This window comes from Chionomys nivalis, chromosome 9 (assembly GCF_950005125.1).
Source record: "Chionomys nivalis chromosome 9, mChiNiv1.1, whole genome shotgun sequence".
Lineage (NCBI taxonomy): Eukaryota > Metazoa > Chordata > Mammalia > Rodentia > Cricetidae > Chionomys > Chionomys nivalis.
Window position 1 is genome coordinate 67416713 of NC_080094.1, and position 18234 is coordinate 67434946.

Sequence of the window (18234 nt, forward strand, 5' to 3'; positions counted from 1 at the left end):
AGGTTTATTAGGAAGACACAAGTACCTGCGGGCGACAAAGTCTTTCGGGAGGCCTTGTGCGCCGGCAGACTGGGAAAGGGTCTTTTTATAGGAAAAAGGGCGGGCAGTAGCGGCTTACAGGGATTTCATTGGTCAGTTTGAATGAGGCGATGGGTTCACTTTGAGGATAAGTTCCTCAGGAACATGAAGATCTGATAATAACTGACTTGACTCTATCTAGGGTGCATGTGGTTTTCCCCAGAATTTTCTGTTCCTCTCCCAGGCCAGATGTCTGACCACAGATAACCTGTTTGTCAGCCTAAGAGCACTGGCCTTGCCCTGAATCTATACCTGTTTGTGTAAAGGCCTTGCGAAATGGCGTTACAACGGCTAAGCTGGGTTTAGGCAATGTAGCAGGGCTGGGGGTCTTTCACCCAGCATCGTGTGTGTTTCACAGTCGGTCTTTTCCAGAGACCACCTGGGCTCTGACTTCCCAGGGCCCCCCAAGTCTCCTTCCTGAGCAGGCCTGGGAAGGCAGATGTTCCAAAGCAGATCTGTGTTCACCGGCCCCATCAAAACATTTTAGGCGACAGGATTTTTCGATAAATCTTTAGACCCTCATAAATCATGCAGCAGAAGACAGAGGCAAGATGAAAGATTTCTAGGGAATTTTTTAATTAAGAAGAACATAGTAAATCCACAAACAGCAAAGAAATAAGAATCATTCACTTTAAAGATTATGACATCCATCCACACATACCCACAAACACAGACATAGGCAGTATAAAATGTGTCTATCTGCAAATATTTATTAAGCACTTAATAAGCAATGTGCTAGCTTCCAGAGATATAATTAAGAACAAAAACCAGTTAATCGCCTCCTTTTCCTGCTAAATTATAAATCTGAGGAGGGCAGAAGCCATATTTTGTTTATTCATCACTGGACTGTGCACTATTTCTGGCACTTTATACTTGATAAATAAATATCAGATTATAATAATATGCAAACAAATTGTAATACAAAGATAAAAGCCTAAAGGGGACTATGGATATATCTCTATGGTAGAGGATATGCTTGACATGCACAAGGTCTTACTTGAAATCTTAGCACACACACACACACACACACACACACGCAAGCATGCACACGTGGTGGTGAAGAATATAATATGAAATTGTTCCTTACTGTAACAGCTATAAAAATAAGACACAGCTCACTATCATCTCAGTCCACTCAAGTGGACAGCTTTCCCTATAAGCAAGACCTAAATAGCTGGCTACTTCTTGTCTCCCCTTCTCCCCTACTCTCTTCCCATGACTCTATTCTGGCTTTTTTTTTTTTTTTTTTTTTTTTTTTTTTTTTTTTTTTTTTTTGCCTGCTGATCCTGGACCACATGACTACCTTTCTAAAAGTCGCATGGATTTGTACGTATACATAGAGAAGCCAGAGGTCAAGACTGTGTATATTCTTCTATTCCTAATCTTTTTGCAAAAAAAAAATAGTCTCTCACTGACTCAGAGCCCATTGATTGTTTACACTGGCTGACTGGCCAGCTAAACCCAAGGATCCTGCTCTCTCTGCCTCTCAGTACTGGGATGATTCTTATGATTCAGATTTTTATGTGGGTATTTGGGGTTCTGAACTTGAGTCCTTTTCTTTGTTCAGTGATCACTTCCCCCACTGGACCATCCCCTCATCCCCTCTAAAAGATGCTTTTTCTGTGCACCCAGTACACCAAACAACCATGATTCGTGGGATCTAACTTTGGCCTTTTCTCTACCAACTGTTTAAATTTGTTCAGAGAACAATCTCTGTGTCACCAAAAAGAACACGTCACAGGTCTTCTTACCCTCTCAGCTCAGTTAATATTAGGTTATATGATCAGTTAAGCTATAAAGCATAGTCAAATTCTTCAGTACCAAATATCTCTTCAACCTCTATTCAAAGGCTCTCTCCCACCTCTGCTAATGCAGAGGCCACTTGCCTTTGGAGAGCGTCTTTCTTCCTTGAATAAGTGTTGTGCTTTAAAGGTAAAATTTACATCAAGTAACATTCACTACTCACTTTTAAGTGTATAATTGACTTTTGGCAAATGTATATATTAAAATCATCCCAAAAATATAAAACATTGATATCACCGTATAAATTTCTTTTCTTGGCAGGCAATCCCCAGCAGCCCCTGGCAATCATTGATCTGCTAGCTATTCCTATACTTGGACCTTTCCTCAAGATAAGTAAAATCATGCAGCATGAAATCTTGTATCTACAGTTTCTTTTATGTATAATAATGCTTTGTAGATTCACGTATGCTATTGCATGTCAGGAATTTCATCCTTCCGTCCTGAGCTGTACTCCACTATGTGGACTTACTATGATGGATTCATTCACCACTCAATGGATAATTTGATTCTCTCCTTATCATATCTATTACGAAGAAAGCTTTACAAATTGTTACATGGATATCAGCTTAAATGCGTGTCCTTAAGAGTTGGATTCTGAGTCGAGCTTACCTTGCAGGAATTTTCTAAGACTATTGCCACTTGTATATGTCTTTGACAAAGTGAAGAAATATGCTCAAATCTTCCATTCATTTGCTCATTTTGCATAATTGCATTATATCTTATTATTCAGCTATATGAGTTCTTGATTAAAAAGTGGAAACAAGTATTTATCATATATATCTGTATTTCATTACAGCATATGTCTCCCTTTTCCTTTAGTGTCTTTTGAATAACATAAGTTTTGTTTTGTTTCTTTTTTGCTTTTTCAATGAGATAAATATTTGTTTATGATACAGACTACAATGGAAAATACAAGAACTAAGAGCTTGGACTCCTAACGTCGTGTAACATGCTCTACTACTTAGAGTACTGATGGCAGAGACAGTATCAGAAACACAGTTTGTTTTTTAATTCTTTAAGTTAAATGTATACAATCTATCTTAATCATATCTACCACCAGTTCCCTCCCTCCAGCAACTCCCAGATCTCCTCCAATGTATCTACTTCCCAAATTCATGTTCTCTTTTTTTATTTTAATAATTTGTACTTACAATATCCACATGGGTGTGGAATCATTCACTGCATGAAGGGACCCTTCCTCCAGAGTCGTCAACTGCCAATAGCACCTCAGCTAGGCGTGGGACAATGGGATCCCTTTCCCCACCTGCTGTAATTTTTAACTGTGTTAACCTTCGGTAGCTCTTATGCAGGCAACCACAGCTGCTGGGAGCTTACCTGTGCAATAGGCATGTCATGTTGAGAAAGCCAGCAATTCACGGCATGCCTCCCCATTGTCCAGGTCTTACATTCTTCATGCCCCTTCTGTGATGTTCCCTGAGCCTTGGGAGTGAAGCTGCTACAAATGCTTAATTCATAGCTCGGTCCTCACAGCAAAGCCTCCCCATCACTTAAAACAGCTATGAGTCTCTGCAGCAGCCACTACCTTCATTATAAAAAGCCTCCCTGACCAAGTGTTTGCTTCTGATGAAGTCTAATGTGTTTTTATCTTAAGGCTCATGCTTATTTTAGTTTTGCTGCCTGTTGCTATAATAAAATGCCTTAACAAAACCAAATTAAGGAGAGAAGGGGCTGGAGAGGGTCTACTCCTTGTTCCTGGTGGTTCTTCCTCCCTTCCATGAGGAGGATGCAATTGCACAAACACATCCAGAAAAGAACTGATCCCAGACAGGTTATTAGGAAGGACCAATCAGGAAGGAGAGAGAGTTCAGAGGGGAGAGAGTTCCTAGAAATTTGTTTTGATGAGAGCCCTTTATCTGCTCTAATAAAGTTTGCAGTTTTTGTTCTCTCTCTCTCTCTCTCTCTCTCTCTCTCTCTCTCTCTCACTCTCTCTCTCGTGCTGCTGTTTCCTCAATGATCTATAATTTATGTTCCCTGTTAGCTGCTTTCAGATCTGTAACTGGGATTGTCTGGAACCCTCCAGATCTCCACTTTCACTCCTGGAGGGTGGTGGCTGCCACCTTGGCTTTCCTCCTCACGTCTGTACCTATTACTACCTAGAACCCTGGGGATTTCTACTTTCAGCTCTCCAGTGGCTGTCATTCTGGCAGCCCTGCAGCTCTGAGGGAAAGACTTCCCTAATGGAAGTGTTACAACTCTGTTGTAGTGGAGGAAAGGTTTCCCCAAAGCAAGTATTTTAGATCTGAAGGGAAAGGACTCTTCACAATTAGGAGCCAAGGAATACCATGCAGTCACTTGGCACAACAAACCTCACCCAAGAGATTTATTGGGAGGAGAAGACCCTGGAGGGTGTGTAGATGGAGCGGTGGCTACGTCCCGCCACCTGGCTCCAGCCACCGGCTAGCTTTACCCAAAATAATTACACGGAAACTGTAATCTTTTAAACACTGCCTGGCCCATTATATCTAGCCTCTTCTTGGCTAACTCTCATATCTTGATTAACCCATTTCTATTAATGTGTGTAGCACCATGAGGTGGTGGCTTACCAGGAAAGATCTTAACCTGTGTCCGTCTCAGAGAGGAGAGGCATGGTGACTGTGTCACTGCCTTCTTCCTCCCAGCATTCAATTCTGTCTACTCCACCTATCTAAGCTGTTGTCCAATCAAAGGCCAAGCAGTTTCTTTAATAATTAACCAATGAAAGCAACAGATAGACAGATGACCCACCTACATCAAGGGTGGCTGCCTCTGCTTGGGCAAGAAGCAGCAGGAACTGAACAGAAGGCAGGGTTTATATAGAGTTTCTTGGGGTGAGAGGAGTTTCCAGGGTGGCCTGGGATTGGTGGAATTTTTGTGGCCTGGTTTTGGGGTAAGTTTAAGAATTGGGGAGATTCTTTGGCAAGCCCAGGTATTGGCAGGATTCTGGTTTTTGGTCTTAGCGTTGGTCTTAAAATCAAGTCCAGGTCAGAATGTTCACCCTTTGGTCCTGGTCTTGGGGTAGCAAGGTCAGGGTGTTTTTCCCTTGGTCCTGGTCTTGGGGTCAAGTTTGGGGCAGGGTATTCTTTCTCTCTCTGGCTGGTTTACCCTACAACCCCCAAGTCAGATCTGTAACTGTTACTCTCTTTTGGGAACCATTACGATCTCCACTATTTTCACTCTCAGGGAGCTTCCTGCTCTAAGGTCCCCTGCCTTAGATCTCTGACTATCATTCTCTTAATGGCTTCTTTCTCCAACTGTCCTTCATGTTTCTGTCTAAGTAGATCTTCTTTTTTTTTTTTTTTTTTTTTTTTTTTTTTTTTTTTTTTTTTTTTTTTCGAGACAGGGTTTCTCTATGGCTGTGGAGCCTGTCCTGGAACTAGCTCTGTAGACCAGGCTGGTCTCGAACTCACAGAGATCCGCCTGCCTCTGCCTCCCAAGTGCTGGGATTAAAGGCGTGCGCCACCACCGCCCGGCCTAAGTAGATCTTCTGTATAGGATGTATACTCTTTTTGTGTGTACCATGGAATGAACTCGGCAGTACTCCTGGACAACCACCCATCAGAGGGCTCACTGGGCTCCCAATTACACCAAGGCAGGGGGAACTTAAGCATCTAGTCTCATTGCATCTCAGTCAAGAGCAGAGAACAACTGAAGCATGCATGCTAGCGCTTGGCTCACTATGTCCACCCACACAACTTAAGACCCCTGCCTAGGGAATTGCATCACCCATATTGGGCAAGTCTTCCATGCAATTACAGAATCGAGATAATACAGCACAGAACCGTCCACAGGCCAACATAACCTGAACAATACCTAATCAATACTCCTTTTCCATGGCCAGATGTAGTCGCACACACCTTTATCTCTAACCCTCTGGAGATGGAGATGGATGGATCTCTGTGAGTCTGAGACCAGCCTGCTCTACATAAGTAAATTACTGACCATCCGGGGATTCATAATGAGACCTTATCCCAAAGAAAGAAAGAAAAAACTGATTTGCCAGGTGATTCTAGATGATGTAAAGCTGGCAAAAACTAAGTATCACAATGCTTTGTGGTTCTATCTAAGAAAGAAATGTCTAATTCAAGATCACAAAGAACATCTCACACACTTCCTTACATAACTTCTATAGTTTAAATCTTAGGTCACGGTGAACACATGGGTATTTACCTGCTTTGATATCATTTGGACAAGGTCTATAACCCAGCTTCATGACCAAATCACATTCACAAGGCCCAAATCTTAGAGAAATAACATGAAGCCCATGTTTGAATAGGTGAGTCTAGAGAGGATCTGTTCAGTCTACAGCATTTAGACTCATTAACAATGCTATGAGAGCTATAAAATGACAGCCTCCTGATCATCCCAGAGCTTCATCTTCAAAGCTTCTCTTCCACCTCTGAAAGATGGGAAAGATATGATGCATACTCTTACATAAAAGCAGTATTTGGGAGAGGCTTGGAAAGGGCAGCTGGGTGATACAGGCCAGTGCAGTGATATGTGTAAAGTATTCACACTTCTGGTTCACACCCAAGAGTATTCATTAACACTTCCACTTTATGCTTCTGGTTCACACCCAAGAGTGCTCAGTAAACATACCTACTTCATACTCCTAGTTTGTACCCAAGAGGGCTCAGTAAACACACCTACTTCATGCTCCTGGTTCACACCCAAGAGGGCTCAGTAAACCTATCTACTTCATGCTCGTAGTTCACATCCAAGGGGGCACAGTAAACACACCTACTTCATGCTTGTTGTTCACACCCAAGAGGGCTCAGTAAACACACCTACTTCATGCTCCTGGCTCAAACCCAAGAGGGGTCAGTAAACACATCTACTTCATGTTCCTGGTTCACACCCAAGAGCGCTCAGTAAACATACCTACTTCATGCTTCTGGTTCACACCCAAGAGTGCTCAGTAAACACACCTACTTTATAGACCCCAGCCTTGACTTGACTTTATCCACTGCTTTCCCATCCCTATGCATTGTATCCCATCACATTTGCTCACTTCAGTTCCCACTGAGCAACCATGTACTAAGGCGGGTGGCGGGAGTTCACTGGTGAATGTAAATACGGGCCCTGCTCCAGTGATCCATTAGGTCAGGGGAGAGGAAGGCTGCTAGGCCGCAGTTAAAATGAAAGCGGCTAAAAGTCACCACCTTAAACTTTGACCTGGTTAGTAGGAGAATGAATTTTCCATGTCCCATCTGCTGTTAAGGAACTATGTGAGTGTGTCGTCAGCTATGCAAACACCCTAGGGACCTTCATCTACTTCAGGGAAGACCCATCTAAATGGCACCCCTCATTCACCCCCACACCCTCCTTTTCCTCTCTCCATCCATGTTTCAAGAGAATTGAACAGACTGCATTTATCTATACAGGCCATGTTTTTCCTGTCTTGGTGCCTCTTCTCATGCAGTCCTGAAATGTCCTCTGCCCTCCCTATGTGTGAAGTTCTTCCCGTCAGCTAGAATTCTTATGCCTGAGAGGGGAAGAAGGTCACTTCAAGCTAGCCTGAGAAAACAGAACAGGAACCTTTATTGAAAGAATAACTGTATGCTTCACAAAATATGACAGAGAAATGGCCGTGCTTGTATCAGAGGTAACAATGGAACCCAGTCTCTGGAAATGGCGGGGATACATTTTCTCCACAGATCCCCTTCTCCCTGTGTATATACTCACATGGTTTTCGTTATTGCTTTTCCTCTACCAAACGACCCAAACCCAAAGAAACAGGGCAGACCTGTGCTGGAAATTTTCAGAGGGAGACAGATCTGCCCCGCATATTTTCGGTGCCTAGGGATGGACCAAGCAGCTGTGGTCTAAAAATGCACTGTGCTCGCGTGCTGGAGGGCTGCTCTCGCCACTTTCACAGGCCCCTCCCCGGAAAGAAGCATGAAAGAAAAAAAAAAAGCAGAAAAGGCAGGGAGAACAATGGAGCAGGCTGCATGGAAGGTATTTCTCCTTCACAGCAGAGTCCAACAAATGCTCCACCATAGACACTTCTGGTGAAAGCACCTTCACACACAAAATTGTCTACCCCCAGTAAAAATGTGTAGTACTCTGTTTTTGTGCCTGTCCTTTTGAACTCACAAAGACCAGTGTCAATCGGACTCAGTTTTCTCCCTCAACTTCTGGAGATACAAACAGCAAAACAAGCAAAAAAGAATGTGAGGGTGTATTGAAGACCGAGGACAAAATGATTGGGCAATGTATCACATCACTGGCACTCGATTGTTTTTTAATTTGTGTGTGTGTGTGTGTGTTACCTATGAGCTAGTGTGAAGGTGAGTGCGTTTTGTGTACATTTGCATATGGAGGTCAAATGTCAATATCCAATACCTGTCTTGATCACTGTCCACCTCAGTTTTTGAAGCATGGTCTCAACTGAACGTGAAGTTCACTGATTCAGCCCGACTAACCGGCCAGTAAACTCCAGAGCCACGCTTTCATTTACTTGGCACGTGGGTACTGGGGATCCAAATTCAGGTTCTCATGCTTTTATGGGAAGCACTTTACCTACCAAGTCATCTCCATAGCCCCTGCCCTTGAAAACTGTAACGAGAAAAATCCACTATTTTATTCTTTCAATGTTCTTTGGAGTGAATAAACAAATGGCCAAAAAATAAAGTAGCAGAAGAAAATCAAGACATCAGATGACTCTAAATCTTGCTGCTAGTGTTATAGTTTCTTAGAAGTAGCTTTTAGAGGCGAGATGATCCACTTGAGAACTGAATCTAATTGTATGTAAAATGCACAATGTTGAGACTCTTTTAACTGCTTTTTAAGAGATGCTAGCATCCAAGGTAGGCCTTATCTGTGAAAGGCAAGAGCTGTATCCCTGAGCTAAAACCCCAGGCCTCAAACGGTTTAATTAGCCTGACGATACGGAGAAAAGCCCGTGAAAGCAAACAAACTCCACCATGCTAAAGAATCAGTCAAGCCAGCTGATTTAACAGCCTATTGGCCAGGAAGTTAAGTAAAACTTCTATGTAGAAGCATTCCCTGTCTCCCCAAAAGGGCAGGGAAAGATAATGTTTTCTTCACCATTGTCACGGACTCTATTAAAAGCTGGGGAGAAAATACAGTACAACCAGGAGAAACTTGCGGGAAATGAAAAGCAATGTTCTGTCCTCCCTCTGCTGGATTCATCACGCTATAGCTCTCCAACATCCTGCAGAGAGACCCAAACGAAATCCTTTCTGGGAAGTCCAGAAGTGCTTCGAATTATTCAGTCTTTCACCAAACAAGGCAGAGCGAGCCACCAACGCCATTCGTATCCTCAGTCACCGTTACTGATAATGACCAACACAAGAGCGAGAGAACAAATAAAAGCTGCTGGCTCAACTAACTGTCTGAGAAAACATCCAAAAGAATATAAAATGCTATAGAGACCATATACAATGTCTAACGTGCTTTGCTTTCCTAGGAATGTGATCTTAGAGGTTGAAGAGCAATGTGGTAAAGGGGAGAACACTGCATTAGGAGTTAGGTGACAAGCATAAGCCTTGCTGTTCCCTACCAATGACCAGGTGCGCAGCTTTTGCACACATTGGTGGTCACTTAAGCATTGGTTGTATAACACTGTTGTCCCTGGAATGGAGTTTTATCAACCTCGAGATGAAGACACTACACGCCAGAAGTGTTGGCTCCATTTCTGTGTCAAATTATTTTATAATTGTATCGCTATTGAGTGATAAAATTTTAATCACTTATTTCTGCTGTTCTCTAACAGCATTTGGGTCCTTCTCAGACAGAAGCAAAATGGCTGAAGTCATCACTATAAATCGTCCACTTCCTCCTCGAATGTAATGCCAGACACATTGTGGATAGCCAAATGAATCATAATTGATACAATAACGATTATGGTGGCATGATGAGCCTTTGGGATCTTAATCTGAGCCAAATCCATTTGGCTATATGGCTAATATTTTGATTAGCAGATGTGAGGAGATATGTATTTTCTTCCCCCACGCCACCCCCACAACAGTCTGAAGGCTTCAAATGAGAAAAATCAAATGCAAAAAAAAAAAAAAATGCAGTTCCAATTTGTCTTGCTGTTCAGCCACAGTTAACTCCCCTTATGTCACATGCTTTAAAATCAAGTGACTCCTACCTGCCTTATTCTTTTCAGTGACATTGGGGGTGGACTTCTGGCCTCACGCATGCTAAACAAGCACTCCTATGAACTCCTATGCTGAAAGACTGTGGTTAGGAAAGAAGGAACAAGATGCAAGATGGAGTCAACCTATTCAAACACCTTTTTTTTCAGCTTAATGAAATAGCTGTGACTGAAAGGTAACCTGCCACAACACAAAGAACATGTGTGAGCTAGCTGCCCAGTGTTTCTAGAAATAACTGTAGGTTCACAAACAGAAGAACTAATTACAGCTACCAGTTACTGAGAACTTACTATGGGCCAGATACTAAGCCAAACCATTCATATAACCCTTTGTAAAGGGGTCACAAAAGTATAAATGAATACACATACTCATTTATGCCCCACAACAATTTTATAGGTATTCTCATTTTTATAGGGAAATATTTGGAACTTAAAGAATTACATTAATTGGCTGGGCGGTGGTGGCATATGCCTTTAATCCCGACACTTTGGAGGCAGAGACAATCGGATTTCTCTGAGTTGGAGGCCAGCCTGGTCTACAGAGCTAGTTCCAGGACAGCCACCAAGGCTACAGAGAAACCCTGTCTCGAAAAACCACCACCAACAACAAAAAAGAATTAATTTCTTTTGGTTACCCAACTATCTCACAGCCAGGCTATCTCACTCTTGTTTTGTTTCGCATCATAATTTGGACATTGTAGCAACTTACCTTTAGGAAACAATTAGTTACACACCTTGAAGAATAACTACAATTAGTTCAACAAAATGGCTCAAGGGGTTACACCACTTGCTACCACATCTGGTGACCCGAGTTTCGATTCCTGGTGCCAATATGACAGAAGGAGAAAACTGACTTCCAAAATTTGTGCTCTGGGCTCCACATATAAAAACACATGCTAAATAAATACATTAATACATGAAATTTAAGTTTTCCAAAGAATATCTATGATAGGGCTAACAAGATGGCTCAGTGGTTTAAAAAGCTTGCTGTGTAATCCTGGTGACCTGAGATCAATCCCTTGAATTCTTGTAAAGGTAAAATAAGTCCAGCTCTACAGAGTTGCCACTTTAAAGTCAGTCTGGGCTACACAGCAACATCCTGTCTCCAAAGAAAATGGCGGGCATGGGGGCAGAACGTCTCGGCGGCATTACTTATGAGAGCTGCAAATAGAATGAACCAAGTTTTTATCATTAGTGAAATTTTAGAAAAAAAAAATCCCAAGGAAAACAATTGGCAGCGGCAAGGAACTGTCAGTAGACATGAATGAATTTCAGAGCGAAGGTTAATCACAGGGAGGCAAGTCTGAAGGACTACATGGGATACAGTTGCAAAGTTCAAACAACTGCCAAATCAGTCTATGGTAAATGACTAGAGTGGTGGTTACCTGGGCAGCAAAGGATAATAACTGGGGTGCAGAACAATGTAGGCTTCGGGAACACTGATGATTTCTGGACCCGGGCAAGACAGAACCAAAAGCTCATAAAACCCTAAGCAGGCAGGTCTCAAACACTTCTCTGTGATGGGTTAAAATCCAAAGGGAAAGTTTACAAAATGAAAACCAATTAGCTAAGACTTTACCATCTTCAGTTGTCCATGGTGCCTCCTAAGTGCCATGCCACCTCTCTCTAAGAAACCGCATGTGCCCGTACCTTTCCTGAGCCTCAATACCTTTCCATATCCTTGAGTGTCTATGAACTGCGGCTACCAGCTGACACTAAACCCTGCCTGTGCTCTGAACACAGGTATGTTTTCCTACAGTGTGATGCTGAAGTTTACCTTCTGACTTTCCATCTTGGTTTTGAGAACCCTGATCTTCTCATTCTCACAATCATGGGCTTTTCCCATCTAGTTCATTGGTTTCTGTTTGTAAATATGTATCTCTTCAGCCGTTCTACCCAATCACCTAGTTGGAGCTGGGCTCTGGGAATGGCATAATAAAGTATAGCATCCCGGCTCATGATTCTTTTCTTAATTGTTTTTATTGAGCTATATATTTTTCCCCTCTCCCCTCCCTGTTTCTCTCCTCCCCTTCTACCCTCTCCCATGGTCCCCATGCTCCCAATTTACTCAGGAGATCTTGTCTTTTTCTACTTCCCATGTAGATTAGATTTATGTCCCATGTAGATTAAATCTTAGGATTCTCTTTGTTGTCTAGGTTCTCTGGTATTGTGAATTATAGGCTGTTTTTTCTTTATGTCTAAAAGCCACTTATGAGTGAGTACATATTATGTTTGTCTTTCTGGGTCTGGGTTACCTCTTTCAGTATGATGTTTTCTAGATCCATCCATTTGCCTGAAATTTTCAAGATGTCATTATTTTTTTCCACTGTATAGTACTCCATTGTGTTTTTTTTCAGTAAAGGGACATTTAGTTTGTTTCCAGGTTCTAGCTATGACAAACAATGTTGCTGTGAACATAGTCATTGTGGTATGATTGAGCATCCTTTAAGTGAAATTGCTGGGTCTTGAGAAAGGTTATTTCCTAAGTTTCTGAGAAATCACCATACTGATATCCGAAGGGACTGAACCAGCTTGCATTCCCACGAGCAGAAGTGTTCCCTTTACCCCACAACCTCTCCAGCATAAGTTGTCATCAGTGTTTTTTATCTTGGCCATTCTTACGGGTGTAAAATGAAATCTCAGACTTGTTTTGATTTGCATTTCTCTGATGGCTAAGGATGTTGAGCATTTCATTAAGTGTCTTTCAGCCATTTTAGATTCATCTGTTGAGAGTTCTCCATTTAGGTCTGGACTCCACTTTTTATTGGATAATTTGTTCTTTTGATGACCAATTTCTTGAGTCCTTTGTATGTTTTGGAGATCAGCCTTCTGTCTGGTGTGGGGTAAGTGAAGATATTTTCCCATTCTATAGGCTGTCACTTTGTCTTGTTGATTATGCCCTTTTCTTTACAGAAGCTTCTCAGTGTCAGAAGGTCCCATTTATTAATTGTTTCAGTGTCTGTGCTGCTGGGGTTATATTTAGGACTCACTCATGATTCTTACCACCTAGACACCTAGACACTTCTATGTCCCATGTCCCTCTATGTTGATTTAACCCAGTTGTTCTATCTTCACTGGCCTCACACATCAAGTGACAAAACTTTTCCTGGGAGAAACAACACACATCTGTCTACTCACCCCAGGTATGGATCCCACAACAGATCAACGTGTGGATATCACCAAAGTCCAGTTTGGTGAACCAATGAGTTTGACTGGAGTTACTTACAGGAATACGGATGAGGGGGTGACTTCCAGGAGCAGAAATGACTCACAGACAGCTGCATCACCAAAAGCCACTCCAGCCTGGAGACAGCTCACAAAGCTGGGAACCTGGAGCACACTGCACAGCCTGCAGACAGACAGCTCAGCAGGTTGGAGACTCTCCCTTCCAGGACTCTGCTCTAACCCTCCTCCAGGCAGCTCAGCTGGTTTCTGCTTCCTCCAGGCAGCTGAGCTGGTCTTGGAGTCTTACCATCTTTCCTTCTCTGAGAGTCTTCTTTGCAGCTTGACTTTGCTCCTCTGAGAAGGAATTAAGACTCTTTTTGCTTACTTTGACAAGGAAGGGCCCAGTGAATCTAGTCAGTTTCAGGAACTTTCTAAGGCTGTTTTGAATTGTTTAACATCCTGTTTACAGAGCTGTCTTGCAGGATAGACTGTTTCAATCTTTATTTTGTATTTATCATCAATATTAATATTATTTTTTTGGAGACAGGGTTTCTCTGTGTAACAGCCCTAGCTGTCCTGGAACTAGCTCTTGTAGACCAGGCTGGCCTCAAACTCACAGAGATCTGCCTGCCTCTGCTTCCCAAGTGTTGGAATTAAAGATGTGAGCCACCACTGTCTTTATTATGGACATCTTATACTTCCAAATGTTGCAATCTTAGAGGAAGCTTACACAAACCACACAAAGACAGCTATATACTAGAAGAGAAATTCTGGACTTACGTTTTCACACATGTATGGTCTCTAAGTTCAAATAGGCCCTAACTGTTCATTTCACACTATGATAGTTAGCCAGTCTTTTATTTCTTCTAATCTTAGGCTGAAATTTTGCATTCATTGGCTCATAATACAATCAAAATACTCAGAACTGGGAATGTAGCCCAGTGGTACAGCACTTGCCTGTGCAAGGCAGTAGGTTCAATGCCCAACACCTCTAAATACATAAGTTAAATAATAAGTAAATAAATAAGGTATCGAGCAATGCCTGTTAATAGCACTATGGAAAACTTTTTCTTTAGTGCCTTTAACTTCACCACCAATAAAAGTTACAAATTTTTGTAACATATTGCATTTGGTATTTGTATCTCTAAATATTATTTATAACCATTATTATTTTGAAAATATTATATTTATTAGATTTTATATAAACCATGCTGTCTTATGCATCAATATTCGAACATAAGCAATTTTTAAAATATCTATAAATTTGCCGTTACTCTTTCTTTATACCTTTCTGGTACAGGAAAAGCAGAACGACCCTCACATATAATCAACAAAATGAAAAGCAACGCCACATAGCAAGAGATGGGTCATAATAGGCAAAGCAGTTTTTACAGGCTTGATAGAACACAAGCCCTGAGAACCTGGGGCCACTACACAAGACTACCCAGAAACTTCCCTGCTGTAAGAACTAGCTAGTCTGGACAGAAAGACCAAGAGACACAGGCAGCCATCACACCAGACTCCGGCATTTGTTTTGATTCATAGGAATTATTGAAGTGTTAATTTGAAGGTCTCCTTTCTCTAGCTCCGTTCTCTACACTATTTCCAGCCACGTGTACATGCAGGAACCTGCGCCATCAACTGCTTCCAGCACTAACACTTTGTAGCCACGGCCTCACTGTGTTTCAGCTTTCTGTAGCAAGATCAGTAGTACCCAGCCCGAGGTACAAAGGGATACTTCTACATAAGCCAAGATTTTCTCGGGATAGCTTCTCCTTCCTGATAGGATTTCCATCTCCTCCCCCTAAACACACACACACACACACACACACACACACACACACACACACACAAACCCTGCAGTCCCACCTCTGTCTTCTTCACTCAGTAAAGATAGGGATCTCTTGGGGGATGGAGTACTCATCTTGCTCTATGCCCTGAATACTGTCTCTGGATATTAGGCTGGGCTGAAAGACCCCATAGAATTCAACATTTGTTTGTCTTAGAGTCACAATCTTGCCCTGTGTATTGTCCAACAATTATTTCATCTATCTTGCTCAGTTTTCTAGCTAAAGTCTAGCATCTACATAAACGAAGTCCAAACATTACTCTAATAATCTAAGTTAAAAAGACGAATTGGATAGTCTGATTTTAGTTTTTTTATAAATTTATTTATTATGTATACAGTGTTCTGCCTGCATGTTTGATTGCCTGTCAGAAGAGGGTGCCAGATCTCACATATAGATGGTTGTGAGCCACTGTGTGTCTGCTGGGACTTGAACTCAGGACTCAAAACCTCTGGAGGAGCAGTCAGTGCTCTTAACCTCTAAGCCATCACTCCAGCCAGATGGTCTAATTTAAAAATTCATACTTAATGATAACCGACAAATGCTCTTAATACTTAACAAAGCAAATGGGCCTGAATATGTTCTCTGTGTGGCTGTCATCCCTGTGGGTTTTTTTTTTTTTTAATTCCAGCAAGGGTCTTATCACATTTGCTATGAACACCTTATCACTACAGTTAAGGTGTTTACTTTGTTCTTTGCATATTTCTTTCATATTTTTCATATCTATTTCTGCAGCTGTGCTAATATGTGTGGCTACTGAATAGCTGAAATGTCTCCAGTGTGATCTCAGAAGTGTTCACGGCAGAAAACATTAGATGCTTAGGTTATAATATGGAAAGGGTGCAGCCACTTCACACTTCTATGTTAATTACATCTCAAAATGTTTCAGACAGACTGAGTTAAACAATATATTTCTTTTTTCTTTAAGCTTTTTGTTTGGCTTGGCTTGTTTTGTTTGGGGGGGGTGTTTTTATTTCTCACATAGTATTTCATATTATAGCATAGGTTACGCTAAAATATCCAACAATCCTTCTGCCTCTGCCTCCCTATCACTGTATCCACCACGCCTGTAAACAATAAAGTTCTAAAATTAATTTTGCCAGCTTCTTTAAACCCTTTTCACGTCACTACTACGAGGCTTACAACTCCATATTGATCATATTATACTCGTGAGTATAACGAACTGGCCAGTTCTGCCTACAGCAGCCATGTCTGCTGAGAGCCTTGTTTTTGGCACTCTCCTTTCCTGGGATATTGGACTATGCTTTCCTGGTTTTCCCGGTGCCTCATTGCCTGCTCCTTCTCAGAGAGCACTCCTCTGAAACGTACATCTTGTAGTGATACTTCATTGTATTTTAATAGTAAAGCTTGCCTCAAGTTCAGAGAGTAAAACAGCTGCCCTGATCACCTTAGCAGCCAGGCAGTGCAAAATGGTGATGCTGCCTCCAGGAATCCTCAGAATGAGACTGAGTGAGAGCTGTCTCCTCCCCTCTCATATTCCTCTCTAGTTCTGGGATTCAGGGTGTGCACCACTACCGCCTGGATTCTATGGCACACTAGTATGGCTACTGGGATTAAACATGTGTGTCACCACCATCTGGATTTTTTTTCAGCATTGATCTAATGTAGCCTAGGGTGGCCTCGAACTCACAGAGATCCATCCACTCCGTCTCCCAAATCCTGGGAGACAAGTGTATGCCACCACTGCCTGACCTCTATTGCTCTCCTGATCTTTAGGCAAGCTTTATTTATTAAAACATAAATAAAATATCAGTATAACATCTATTGTTCTCAGCCTTCATTATGCTTCAAATATGCCCCAGGTTGCTTGTAGCAATCACATTCCTGGTCGTCTGGTAGATAGGCTTGGGGGACAGAGATTCTGATGTGGGAAAATAGAATGAGGGCAGAGAATTCTGAACTCATTTTCAGCCCCGTTTCTCATTTTACCCAGGGCATCCATTGGCTGGTACGGGAGAATTGTTTGTATTCTGGCAATCATGTTATAAAGAAACGCTGATTGGCCAGGCAGGAAATATAGGCAGAAAAACCAGACAGGAAGTAGAAATGATGTAATAAGAACAGGATAATTCTGGGGAGGAGAAAGTTGATTCCTCCCACTCCTGCCCAGACCACTGAAGCAGCAGGATGTGATCTGCCCCACTGAAAAAAGGTACTGAGCCTCATGGCTAAAATAGATCAGAAAAAAATGGGTTAATCAAGATGTGAGAGTTAGCCAGTGAGAGGCTAGAGCTAATGGGCCAATCAGCTTTATAATTTATGGAGACCTATGTGTGATTTTCTTTGGGGCTAAACAGTTGTGGGGTAAGGGGCGGGACAAAAACCCCAACAACAAACAAGCCAGTACTCATGTTACAATTGGCTAGCTCATTGTTTTCTTTACCTACTTCATCCCCAAGGATGCAGCAGGCTACAGACTGACATCCCCAACCCTCCTCTTCCAGTTTAGAGTCCTCTCATCCCAACTCTGTCTTGCACCCGTGCATCCTCACTCACTGTGCAAAACAACACCCAGCCCTTTCTCCTTCTCCCTGACCATTCTTCCCTCTGTGCTCCAGCTGTACAAGCCCAAACCCTCCTCTCCTTCCTCTTGTCTCTGTCTGATCAGCACCCACACCCCAATGCGTCTTCCTCATGAACCGCTATTCTCACTGTGCCTTCCTCATTCCTTCAGTTTAGGGTTCCTCGGGCTCGGAAGGCTGGAAATCCTGAGCCAGCTAGCGCTTGCAGGGACAATCCTGTATATTTTAGCTAGCACTGGCAGGGACGATCCCGTACATTTTAGGATGCTCAGCAGTTTCCCATTCCTACTCTCCCAAGGACCAATTAGGAGCACCCCCTAGTTGGGTAGAACCCAAAATGCCTCATGAGGTTGAGGTTGGGGAACTAGTTGGAAGGGAATGCTCTATTGCCAGAACCCCAGTATCCCCATAGAGACACAGCCTTATTTGCATCAGCAGAAGAGATTCCGGGTCTTGGCTCCTCCCTTTTATTCCATATTCTTTTTGAAAAGCTTTACAGTTTTCATCAGGAGAGAACACAGTCTCGGATGCAGCATAAAAAGGACACCGTTTGTCTTCTTCTTGCCTCCTACAGCTTCCCACTCCAACGACGCTGCTGAGCGCCTTTGCAGCTCAATTAAGGATGGATGGAATTCATGAGAAGCGGTGACTGTAGCCAGTAAGTATGCCAGTAGCT